We start from the raw sequence: 12,051 nt of genomic DNA, 5'->3' as shown, positions 1-12,051 counted from the left end.
AAACAGTCCAGCACAGAGCAGCCAATAGCTCCTGCTGCCTCCATGAGGGATGAGGGATGAGGGATGAGGGATGAGGGATGAGGGATGAGGGATGAGGGATGAGGGATGAGGGATGAGGGATGAGGGATGAGGGATCTCCCCAGCTCACCTCCTGCACCAGGAAAAACAGACAGGCAGCAGCCACCCCATGTGTGTTATGTGGGGTTCAGACCAGGAACAGACACAGGGAAGGGAAGCTCTACTGCATCCATTGCTGGTACCCTCAGCACAAGAGGGACAGGGAACTGCTGGAGCAGTTCCAGAGGAGAGCCACAAAGATGATCAGAGGGTTGGAGAACCTCCCCTATGGGGACAGGCTGTGGGAGTGGGGGCTGTTCAGCCTGGAGAAGAGAAGACTCCAGGGAGACCTTAGAGCAGCCTTCCAGTACCTGAAGGGGCTCCAGGAGAGCTGGGGAGGGACTTTTCACAAGGGCTTGCAGTCATAGGATGAGAGGGAATAGATTGAAGCTGGAAAAGGGAAGATTTAGACTGGAGATTAGAAAGAAATTCTTTGCAGTGAGGGTGGTGAGACACAGGAACAGGTTGAGGCTGTGGCTGCCCCCAGCCTGGAGGTGTTCAAGGCCAGGCTGGATGAGTCCTTGAGCAAGCTGGGCTGGTGGGAGGTGTCCCTGCCCATGGCAGGGCTGTTGGAACTGGGTGATCTTTAAGGTCCCTTCCAACCCAACCCATTCTATGATTCTATGAATCCATCTTCTAACTGTTCCCAGGTGGACACCTCCAAGGTTGAGCTACATTAGTAATACAGTTAGTTAGTCAGACTCCTCACTCAAGGGTTGCTGCCTTTCATCCACTTCTTGCAGCCACTCTGCACATATTTTGTCAGAGATTTTTACATAAGAAAAGGACAAGTACAAAACCCACTCCCTCCTGGGCTTAGGAGGAAAAAAAGAAAAGGATTTCTCCTTGCCAGAACCACGCTGCCACATTTGAATGAAAAAAAATTAAACAAATCTTTAAGAGATAGTGTCAAAATTTGGAGTGGGAAAAGAAAGCCAAGTGGGTTCTATTCTTCTCAGGCTGAGTTTGCAACTTGTCTGATAATCTTCTGGTGAGAGGCAGCAGCAAACCCCAAGCACTGGCTGGTTGGTTTGTGAACTAAGATCCTATCAGGAGCACATGAAGAAAGATTAACATCTCCAACTGCAGTCCTAGCTGAAGATTTTAAAGACCCATTAAAAAAACCCCAAACCATCCCAGACTTCAGTGGGGTAACATCAGGCACTGTCAGACTGTCAGTCTGAGAAATGGTTTGGCTTTTTTCTTCTTCATCTTCTTCAGCTTTGACTCAACAAATGGAACCAACTGAAGCAGCAGCAAACCCCAAGCACTGCTAGAACCTGGCTGGTTTGTTTGTGAGTTGAGATCCTATCAGGAGTACCTGAAGAAAGATTAACATCTCCAATTGCAGTCCTAGCTGAAGATTTTAAAGACCCATTAAAAAAAAAAAAAAAAAACACAAAACAAAACACCCCAGACTTCAGTGGGGTAACATCAGGCACTGTCAAGAGTCTGAAAAATGGTTTGGCTTTCTTCTTCTTCTTCTTCTTCTTCTTCTTCTTCTTCTTCTTCTTCTTCTTCTTCTTCTTCTTCTTCTTCTTCTTCTTCTTCTTCTTCTTCTTCAGCTTTGACTCAACAAACTGAAGAAGAAAACTAAACCCCTGCTGCCTCATTTGAAGTTAATTTACACTCCAGTTTGAAGAGCACCTGCCCTTGGGTATGTTCCAGAAGAACATCTCCCTTTCCACAAAGGGAGGCTAACACCCATTGTAAAACTTCCAGAGGCACATTAGATGTCTGTTCACCCCCCCCAGCCATTTCACCCTTAGAAGTAGAAGGAAGGCTGCCAGTTACAGCCTGTGCTGAGGAAACATGAGTTATAATTTTACCCTGGGAAAATTGCTGAACTGGGAGCTTCTGGTGTGGCATAGGTCTTGCCTTCGCAATCCAATGGTTCTTTTGATTCAGAGAGGCTTTGAAAGGGTGGTGATGAAAAACGTAGCCTCTCCCTTTGAATCAGCCAGCCACCTGCTTTCCTCTGTGCTTTTAAAACTCGGGTTATTAGTTTGCCTAGGAGCAGAGGAGAGATGGAACTGACCCATCTAGAGCAGATGCATTGTTGGACACATCAAGAGGGTATTAGCTACCTCAGACTGAACGTGCAAACAACAAAACCCCCACCTTTGCACTACCTGAAGAGTTTTCTGTTTGGAGTCATCTCACCAGGCTTCAATATAAACAAAATAAACAATATAAAGCCTCTTCCTGACATATGGAAAGGGGAAAGGAAAGAGACAGATTCTAAGGATCCAGTAAAAGTGTGTCTGAAATCACAGAATCATAGAATGGGTTGGATTGGAAGGGACCTTCATCATCATCTAGTTTCAACCCCTCCACCATGGACAGGGTCACCTCCTACAAGACCAGCTTGTTCAGGGACTCATCCAACCTGGCCTTGAAGACCTCCTGGGAGGGGACATCCACAGCCTCCCTGAGCAACCTGTTCCAGTGTCTCACCACCCTCACTGGAAAGAATTTCTTCCTAATCTCCTGTCCAATTCTCCCTTCTTCCAGCTTCAATCCATTGCCCCTCATCCTATCACTACAAGCCCTTGTCAAAAGTCCCTCCCCAGCTTTTTTGTAGCCCCTTTCAGGTTCTGTAAGGCTGCTGGAGCACACAAGAGCTCTGAGCACCCTCCAGATGCTGCTTGCAGCAAGCAATAATAAAGTATTCCCAGACAGAATTGTAATTTTGAAGACATTATATCCACTTAGTAATTATGGGACTAGACAATAAAACAGAGAGACAGCTTCATCTGCAACCTAACTGCAGAGAAAGGGCACCAAAGGGCTTTAAAGCCACACATTTGTAATTCTTCATTGATGATGAAGATGGAAGCAGAACTGCAGTTTCACCAGCTGGTAGACAATCAGAGATCACAGAATCAGCCAGGTTGGAAGAGACCTCCAAGACCATCAAGTCCAACTGATGACCCAACACCATCTAGTCAACCAGACCCTGGCACTAAGTGCTTCATCCAGGCTCTTCTTAAACACCTCCAGGCATGTTGACCCCACCCCCTCCCTGGGTAGCACATTCCAAAGGCAAATCTCTCTTTCTGGGAAGAACTTCTAAACTCAAGCCTAAACTTCCCTCTGCACAGCTTGAGACTGTGTCCTCTTGTTCTGCTGCTGCTTGCCTGGGAGCAGAGCCCAACCCCCACCTGGCTGCAACCTCCCTTCAGGTAGTTGTAGACAGCAATGAGGTCTGCCCTGAGCCTCCTCTTCTCCAGGCTAAACACCCCCAGCTCCCTCAGCCTCTCCTCACAGGGCTGTGCTCCAGACCCCTCCCCAGCTTTGTTGCCTTTCTTTGGACGGGTTCAAGCCCCTCAACATCTCTCTTGAACTGAGGAGCCCAGAACTGGACACAGTATTCATAGTGCAGCCTAACCAGTGCTGAGCACAGGGCAGGATGACTTCCCTGCTCCTGCTGGCCACACCATTCCTGATCCAGGCCAGGATGCCATTGGCCTTCTTGGCCACCTGGGCACACTGCTGGCTCATGTTCAGCTGCTGTCAACCAGCACCCCCAGGTCCCTTTCTGCCTGGCTGCTCTCCAGCCACTCTGTCCCCAGCCTGAGGACTGCCTTTAAGGAGCCCTGCATCATCACTGGGATCTCCTCCTCTCTTCCATCCACCTCCCTGCCCAGCAGAGCTTTGAAACCAAACTTTGCCAAACTGACAATCTGCTGCAAGCCCACCAGAAGGAGAGAGACTGCCAAGAGGGAGGACAGCAGGAGGGAAAGGTGAAAGCTGAACTTACTGAGGATGGGCTTTTTGGAAGTCCTTCTTAAGCCAGGCTGCAGTAGGGAGCGTTTGCTCGGCTCTACCACGATCCCATGCATTTCCAGGGCTAGCTAAGACTTCTTCCTCTCCTCTTGTAACTCACATTAAAATTATCAGCTTACAGATTTCATAACAAGTGGGAGAATGAAAAAGCCTCAGCACTATCACGAGAGAAATCATACTGTCATGAGCTATTTCAAAACACATCAGTGGGTTACCTAACACCTGGGGACAGGTGGCCCAACACTACACAGGTGCTCATGGTGGAGGGACAGGTAACAGCCTCCTGCTCAAAATACACATCCAAGGCAATGTGCAACTGTGGGGTTCCCCAGAGCTCTGGAAATGGGTGATCACAGGATGTCCAGGGGCTGGAAGGGGCCTCCAGAGATCACTGAGTCCAACCCCCCCTGCCAGAGCAGGATCATAGAATCCAGCTCAGGTCACACAGGAACACATCCAGATGGGGCTTGAAAGTCTCCAGAGAAGGAGACTCCACAACCTCTCTGGGCAGCCTGTTCCAGTGCTCTGGGACCCTCACAGTGAAGAAGTTCCTCCTCGTGTTGAGGTGGAACCTCCTGTGCTGGAGTTTCTATCCATTGCCCCTTGGCCTATCCCAGGGTGCAACTGAGCAGAGCCTGTCCCCTCCCTCTTGACCCCCAGCCCTCAGCTATTGATAGACATTGATTAAATCCCCTCTCAGTCTTCTCCTCTCCAGACTAACCAGCCCCAGGGCTCTCAGCCTTTCCTCATAGAGCACTGCTCCAGTCCCTTCAGCATCCTTGGAGCCCTCCATTGGACTCTCTCCAGCAGATCCCTGTTCCTCTTGAACTGGGAAGCCCAAAACTGGATGCAATATTCCAGGTGTGGCCTTACTAGGGCAGAGTAGAGTGGGAGGAGAACCTCTCTCGACCTGAACCAAAAATCATCAGTGGTTTCCTGTCAGATGGTTCCCTACCCCCACCCCATCCTAGAATCTGTCCATCTTTGGTCTTCAAAGCCCTCAGAGGAGCAGGCATGCATTTTGGTGGCTGCTAGGAAGGGGATGAGGTCATAAATACAGCTGTGGTTAAATGCAAAGGGTTCTTTCAATTGTAGAACCATAGAACTGTTGAGGTTGGAAGAGACCTTTGAGAACATCAGATCCAACTGCTTGCCTTGAGCTCACAACCCCCCCACTGCTGCTTAGCCACTGACACTACAACATAGGATCATAGAATCAGTCAGGGTTCCTTCCACTCCCCATCACTCTGTGATTCTTTGGATAGCTTTACCTGTTTCTAAGCCTGCATTTGTCTTCTCTGGTCATTACTAACACACATAGCACCAGTTCTTGGACAACAAAAGGACCTGAGAACATTTAAAGAAGCAGGAAAGACTATGCCCATCAATCAGCAAGAAAGCCTGCCTCATTTTCTCTAGCTATTGGCTTTTGTTACCTCCAAAGTACAACACATTTGAATAAAACTGAAAAGCAAGGAACAAAGGCCACATGAACATGAAGTGCCAGCTGTGGTATGACACAGCAAGCAAGGACAGAGAAGAATCCCATCAGTAGATGGTCCTGAGGGACAGCTCGAAATTAAAAAGGCAAAGAGCACCTCCAGCAAGAAAACAGAAGCCAGAGAAAACACTTTTTAAAACACTGAGAAGTGAGCCCACCCAGGACACACACTGGCACTCACCACAACTGGACCATCCATCATGGAGCAAGCTTTTAGGTGTGGAATTTCTCTTTGGTAGGCTGTAGGAGAAGCTTGCAAGGAGGCTGGGGCTGGCTAATTTAACTACTGAAGAGGCAGTAAACTTCCAGTGTGGAATGATCCTCATTCAAAAGAATATTCAAAGAAATGTTTTTTTTTCGGTTGGGTTGGTGGTGAAGTGGGGGGAAGGCTTTGTCTAATGAAAGCTGGAGAAAACAAACTCACTTAATATCTTGGGTGGTAAAACCCATGCCAACAAGGGAAAAGATCCCCTACAGCCCCAGACTGAGAAGTCTCAGCCACACCTGGCCTCTGCAGCAGAGAGAGCACAAGTTTAAAGAAGGATCAAGACTACAAGATCTGGAAGTATCCTTGTAAAAAGTCCAACAAACTTTCAAAGACTCATTTGAGTCTCAAATGTATGAGCAGGTGTCAGGAAGAAACAACCACCAAATGATACACCAGAGGGACAGGATGGCATCCAGAGGGACCTGGACAAGCTGGAGAGGTGGCCCAAGTGAACCTCAAGAGTTCAACAAGAGCAAGTGCAGGGTTCTGCACCTGGGCTGGAACAATCCTCACTATCAATAGACTGAGGGAGGAGGTGATGGAAAGCAGCTCTGAGGAAAAGGACTTGGGGGTGCTGGTGGATGAGAAGCTGCACTGCATCCAAAGCAGCATTTTACCTCTCTACTCTGCCCTGCTGAGACCACAGCTGCAATCCTGTGTCCAGTTTGGGGCTCCCCAGTTCAAGAGAGACAGAGACCTGCTGGAGAGAATCCAACAGAGAGCCAGGAGGATGCTTAGGGACTTGAGCATCTCCCCTGTGAAGAGAGACTGAGAGCCCTGGGGCTGTTTAGTCTGGAGAAGAGAAGGCTGAGAGGGATCTGATCAATGTCTATCAATAGCTGAAGGGTGGGGGTCAAGGGGAGGGGGCCAGGCTCTGCTGGGTGGCTCACAGTGATAAGACAAGGAACAATGGGTTCAAACTAGAACATAGAAGATTTCAGCTCAACATGAGGAGAAACTTCTGTACAGTGAGGGTGACAGAGCCCTGGAGCAGGCTGCCCAGGGGGTTGTGGAGTCTCCTTCTCTGGAGACTTTCCAAACCCACCTGGATGCATTCCTGTGCAGACTCCCCTAAGTGATGCTGCTCTGGCAGGGGAGTTGGACCTGCTGATCTCTTGAGGTCCCTTCCAACCTCTGATATACTGTGAGACTGTGATTGCCAGCAGAGCCAGAGAGGTGATTCTGACACTTTGCTCTGCTCTGCTGAGACCTCCCCTGGAGTGCTGTGTGCAGGTCTGGAGCCCTCAGTGTAGGAAGGACAAGGACCTGATGGAGCTGGTCCAGAGGAGGACCATGAAAATGATCAGGGGTTGGAGAACCTCTGCTATGGGGACAGGCTGAGGGAGCTGGGGGTGTTCAGCCTGGAGAAGAGAAGGCTCCAGGGAGACCTAATAGCAGCCTGCCAGTACCTGAAAGGAGCTACAGGAAGGATGGAGAGAAACTGTTTGCAAAGGCCTGCAGGGACAGGATGAGAGGCAATGGCTTCAAACTGAAGAAGAGCAGATTGAGTTTGGATGTTAGGAACAATTTCTTTACTATGAGGTGGTTGAGGCTCCTTCCCTGGAGATATTCAAGGTGAGGCTCAACAGGGCTCTGGGCAGCCTGATCTAGCTGGGGATGTCCCTGCTGACTGTGGGGAGGTTGGACTGGATGAGCTTTGGAGGTCTCTTCTGGCCTGGACCATTCTATGATGAAATAAAATTTTCAAAATCATGTGCAAAAAAACCCTCACCACATCCTGACAGGGAGCTGAAAAGCTGAAGAAGCAGCAGAAGAGGAGCAGACAGGTAAAGGGACAGTTGTGCCCAGTGACACATTCAGAGTCCTTAAAAGACCAGTTCCAGATAAAGCCTGGGAGATAACATCTCTAAGGATTTTATCTGGAACTGGCTGTGTTTGAGGGAAACATCAGGAAGGCCTCACAGCTTGTGTCTTACTTAATGCTTGCCTCCTGCTGGTTTATTTGATGGTTGTCTCCTGCCCAGAGGAGCTGTGCAGGGAACCATCAGCTCCCTCCCCAGCATGGAAGAGGAGGAAAGCAGAGAGGCTGAAGCACTACTGTTCCTGCAAGAGGCAAGGAAAGGAGGCAACAGAGACACAAAACTTATGCTGGGAGTGGGAAACTGAAGCATTCCTCCTTGGAACCACAAAGCCCTGCAAGAAAAAGAAAAGGGCAAGCAGAAGGAGGAGGAGGAGGAGGCTACATTTAACTGGTAAGGGAGGGGAGAAGGGTGGTGAAATAAGAAAGAAAAAAAACCCCAAACCCCAGCAGCATTTTAGCTGACAGGTTTGGTCTCCCCTGTGGTACAAACACTCACACAGCTTGCCTCAGGAAGAGACAAATTGTAATGTCAGAATTACAAGAACAAGTGGGACAAAAAGGGAAAGTTTCAGGGGTCTTCTGGTCATCTAGTGCAGGGTAACAGAAACTGACTTCAGCAACAATTCTTCAGGAGCCAGGCTGTGCCCAAGTGGCCAAGAAGGCCAAGAGCATCCTGGCCTCTATCAGCAATAATGTGACCAGCAGCAGCAGGGAAGGGATTGTCCTCCTGTACTCAGCACTGGGGAGGCTGCACCTTGAGTGCTGGGTTCAGTTTTGGGTCCCTCACTCCAAAAAGGACATTGAGGAGATGGAGCAGGTCCAGAGAAGGGCAACAAAGCTGGGGAAGGGTCTGGAGAACAGGGTTGGGGAGGAGCAGCTGAGGGAGCTGGGGTTGGTTAGCGTGGAGAAGAGGAGGCTGAGGGGAGACCTCATTGCTCTCTACAGCTCCCTGAGAGGAGGATGGAGCCTGGTGGGAGTTGGTCTCTTTTCTTCCTAGTATCAAGTGATAGAAGGAGAGGAAATGGTCTGAAATTGTGCCAGGAGAGGGTTAGGTTGGAGATTAGGAAAAATTTCTTCACTGCAAGAGTGGTCAGGGATTAGGACAGGCTGCCCAGGGAGGTGGTGGAGCACAAAGATGTGGCACTTTGGACAGGATGGTGTTGGGCTGATGGTTGGACTTGATAATCTTAGAGGTCTTTCCCAGCTGTGATGACTTTGTATTTCTGTGATTATGCATCACAGATTTGTCTCATGGCACCCATCTTCCATCCCATTACAGGCACACTCATCTTAGTCTTCATTTTCTGCTGACCACCATTCAGGGGCTGAAGAACTGAAGGGGATTCATTTGGGAAGAATCCTTTCTGCAGGGAGAGGGGGTGAAGAAGAAGTCATGGCAAGATTGTTCTGGGATTTTTTTTTTTCCAGCAGAAACACTAAACCTCCTGATTTCCACCCATACTGCCTTGCCCAGCAGGCAGACATTCATCCCAGGTGACACAAAGAGTGAGGGTATGCGTGCACCTTGTTCCACATGTTTAACAAGCAGTCTGGAATGAGGTGTGGCCAGTGGAATTCTTAGCTCCAGCCCTGGCCAGGAGAGGTGGCTGGATGCCAGCCACACCATAAGTCTTGTCATCTACACTGCAAGAAAGGTCCTGAGGATCCCAACCCTTTCTTCTAGATGTTCCACAGATACAGAACAAACCTAGGCTGCAGCCCTGGTGTTTGACAGCCACAGGAATCATTCCTGCCACTCACTCCAACAAAACCTCTCAATCCATCTCCCCATGAGGTGCTCAACACTGAGCAGCTCCACTTTGGCTAGAAGCAAGCCTGGAAGTTTCTGGGAGGCTGGCGGAAGGCAGTTGGTGATAAAGATGGAGGCTCACCAAGCAGGGGCACAATGAAGCAAACCTGGAGATTGAGCATCTGGGACTAAAAAATCTGAACTCATGATGGAGTTTGAGCAGTAGCACAAATGGTTTTAAACACAGCAGCATCAGAAATGGTTTTAAATACTAAACTTCAAGTAAGGTCCTGAGGAACCCAACCCTCTCTGATATGCCACAGATACAGAACAAACCTATGCTGCAGCCCTGGTGTTTGACAGCCACAGGAATCATTCCTGCCACTCCCTCCAACAGAACCTCTCAATGCATCTCCCAATGAGGTGATCAACACTGAGCAGCTCCACTTTGACTAGAAGCAAGTCTGGAAGTTTCTAGAAGGCTGGCACTGTGGAGGCTGCTGGAAAGCAGCTAGCAATAAGGATGGAGGCTCCCCAAGCACAGGTACAAGGAAGGACACCAGGAGATTCAGCTAAAAAATCTGAACACAGGGCTGAGCTTGAGCAGCAGAGCTACATCAGAAATGGTTTTAAACACAAAAAGGGAACTGAAGACCACCAGATTAACTCTAACAGTCATGTGCAGGTTAGAATCCAGGCTGCTGACTGAATGCTATGAAGTATGGTCCATACTAATTCCTCCCATCACATGCCTGCCACCATTTGGTCTGTTGAGTTCAAAAAACAAGGCCCTGAGTGTGTTTTTCCCTTCTTGCCCTTCTTCTGGCTCTTTTGCCACGCTGATGCTTGTTTGCATTAGGTCTATTTTGAGCTAAATCAGATAGGAGAAGCAGAGTTCTGATGCAGTAGTAGCAATAAATGGGGTTAGCTTGGCATTGATCTGTGTAAAGGGGCCAAAGCTAGGACTGCCAGAAGCAAAACGTGGTCAGTGAACTCTACAGCACCAAGAGTGACCCTGCAGCTGAATTCCTAGCCCTGATTACAACAGAAAGAGACTTGCTTTGCTGAACAAAGAGCGTTTCAGGCAGCAGATTAGCAAGAGAAAGTCTACTTGCAATGGCAGATAGACCAAAAATAAGAACCACAGTGCACTTCAGAGGATTCCAAAAGCTTCTGAACAGTGCAGAACAAATGCCTGCCCTGCTCTGTGTTTCCTCTAAGACAGGGGCAGGTCCAAATGCTGAGGAAATAATACTTTCCTTTTGCATCTCAGGGAAACAGCTTCAGCTAGTAAGTGAGCAGCAGCCAAAAATCACAGTCAGGACAGCACAAGGAAAAAAGTTGCCTTGCAGACTAAGAGCATTTTGTCTTGCAGCCCTGCAGAAAGGGAAATCGTGTTTACTGCAGGAGGAAAGGCCCCTTTGAGAAATCACACTTAAAATTCAGCCAGCAAACTTATGGAAAAGGAGGATTTCACAAAGCTCAGGGAACACAGCTCAGACTCGCTGTGCTCTGCGTGTCTGAGCCCTTCTGCAGCACCAACCAGCCCGAGCCCAGCAGTAAATCCACCCTCATGACTACCAAGGATCTACCATGGAGAACAAAGTGGCTCTTATTCCCACTGCACCATGATCCCACTGGATCTCAAGCCAAGCAGGGTCAGCTCAGGCCAGCAGTTGGATAGAGGCAGGCAGAGCACTGGAAGTGGCAGCTCCAGGGCTGAAGTGAGCTCACACCTTGCTCCCCATCAGGCTGTTTCACACAGCAGGAGCACACAAGGTGCTGGGAGCTCACAGACAGCCCTGCCAGCACCTTCAGCCACTGCTCCCCTGGCAGGTCTGTCAGCTGTTCACAAGTCCTGCACGCAGCAAGAAGCTGTCAGGAAGCTCAGCCCTGCCAAGTGATCTGAGGCTGCTGAGCAGCAACATTTTCTATCATAACTTCTTCATCCAGAATGTTTGGGTGACACCAAGTGCATGTCCAGAGCTCATCCTTGATGGAAACCCTGAGATGGGCCAGGTGCCTAGTGGTGTGACCCTGCTCTTCATAGAATCATAGAAATGTTTGGGTTTGGAAAGCCTTCTAAGATCAAGGAGTCCAACCATCAATCCAACACCACCATGGCCATTAAACCACGTCCCCAAGTGCCATGGCCACACATTTCTTCAACACCTCCAGGGATGGGGACTCCACCACCTCCCTGGGCAGCCTGTTCCCATCCCTGACCACTCTTGAAACAAAGAATTTTTTCCTAATCTCCAACCTAAACCTCCCCTGGCACAATTTCAGGCCATTTCCTCTTGTTCTATCACCTGAGAGTAGGGAGAAGAGATCAACCCCCAGGAGTGGGGACCTCAGCATCCCAGAATAAAAAAAGCAGAATCACTCATCATCATCACTTTGACTTTTAACCTCTTTCCCACATTTGACAATAAAAGCTCATTAACAGAAGCACGTCCTTAACCCCAAGGTTCACACAATTCTCAGCTATGTCACATCCTTATGACTGAGCCATCAAAGGCCTTCAGCCCATTCTCAAAGTCCCATAACAGATTTTTTTTCTTGCTGCTTTACCAAGCAGCAAAGGGCAAGGTGGGGACCCTCAGAGCAAAGTGAGTTAAGAGTCTGTTGGAGGACTGACAGCCTGCAAACCTGAAGTCAGAAATCTGCAAGCCAGCACCACGGTTTATGTAATGCCACTCATTTGGCTTGCAGCCTTCATTAGGGGTTAATTGCACCCTTCCCTTGAGTCTTGCAGTGGCAGAGCATGGCACATGTGGTTGCCACGACTGGGAACTCACTGA

This window comes from Indicator indicator, chromosome 31, assembly GCF_027791375.1.
Source record: "Indicator indicator isolate 239-I01 chromosome 31, UM_Iind_1.1, whole genome shotgun sequence".
Lineage (NCBI taxonomy): Eukaryota > Metazoa > Chordata > Aves > Piciformes > Indicatoridae > Indicator > Indicator indicator.
Note: the sequence above shows the minus strand (reverse complement) of the source record.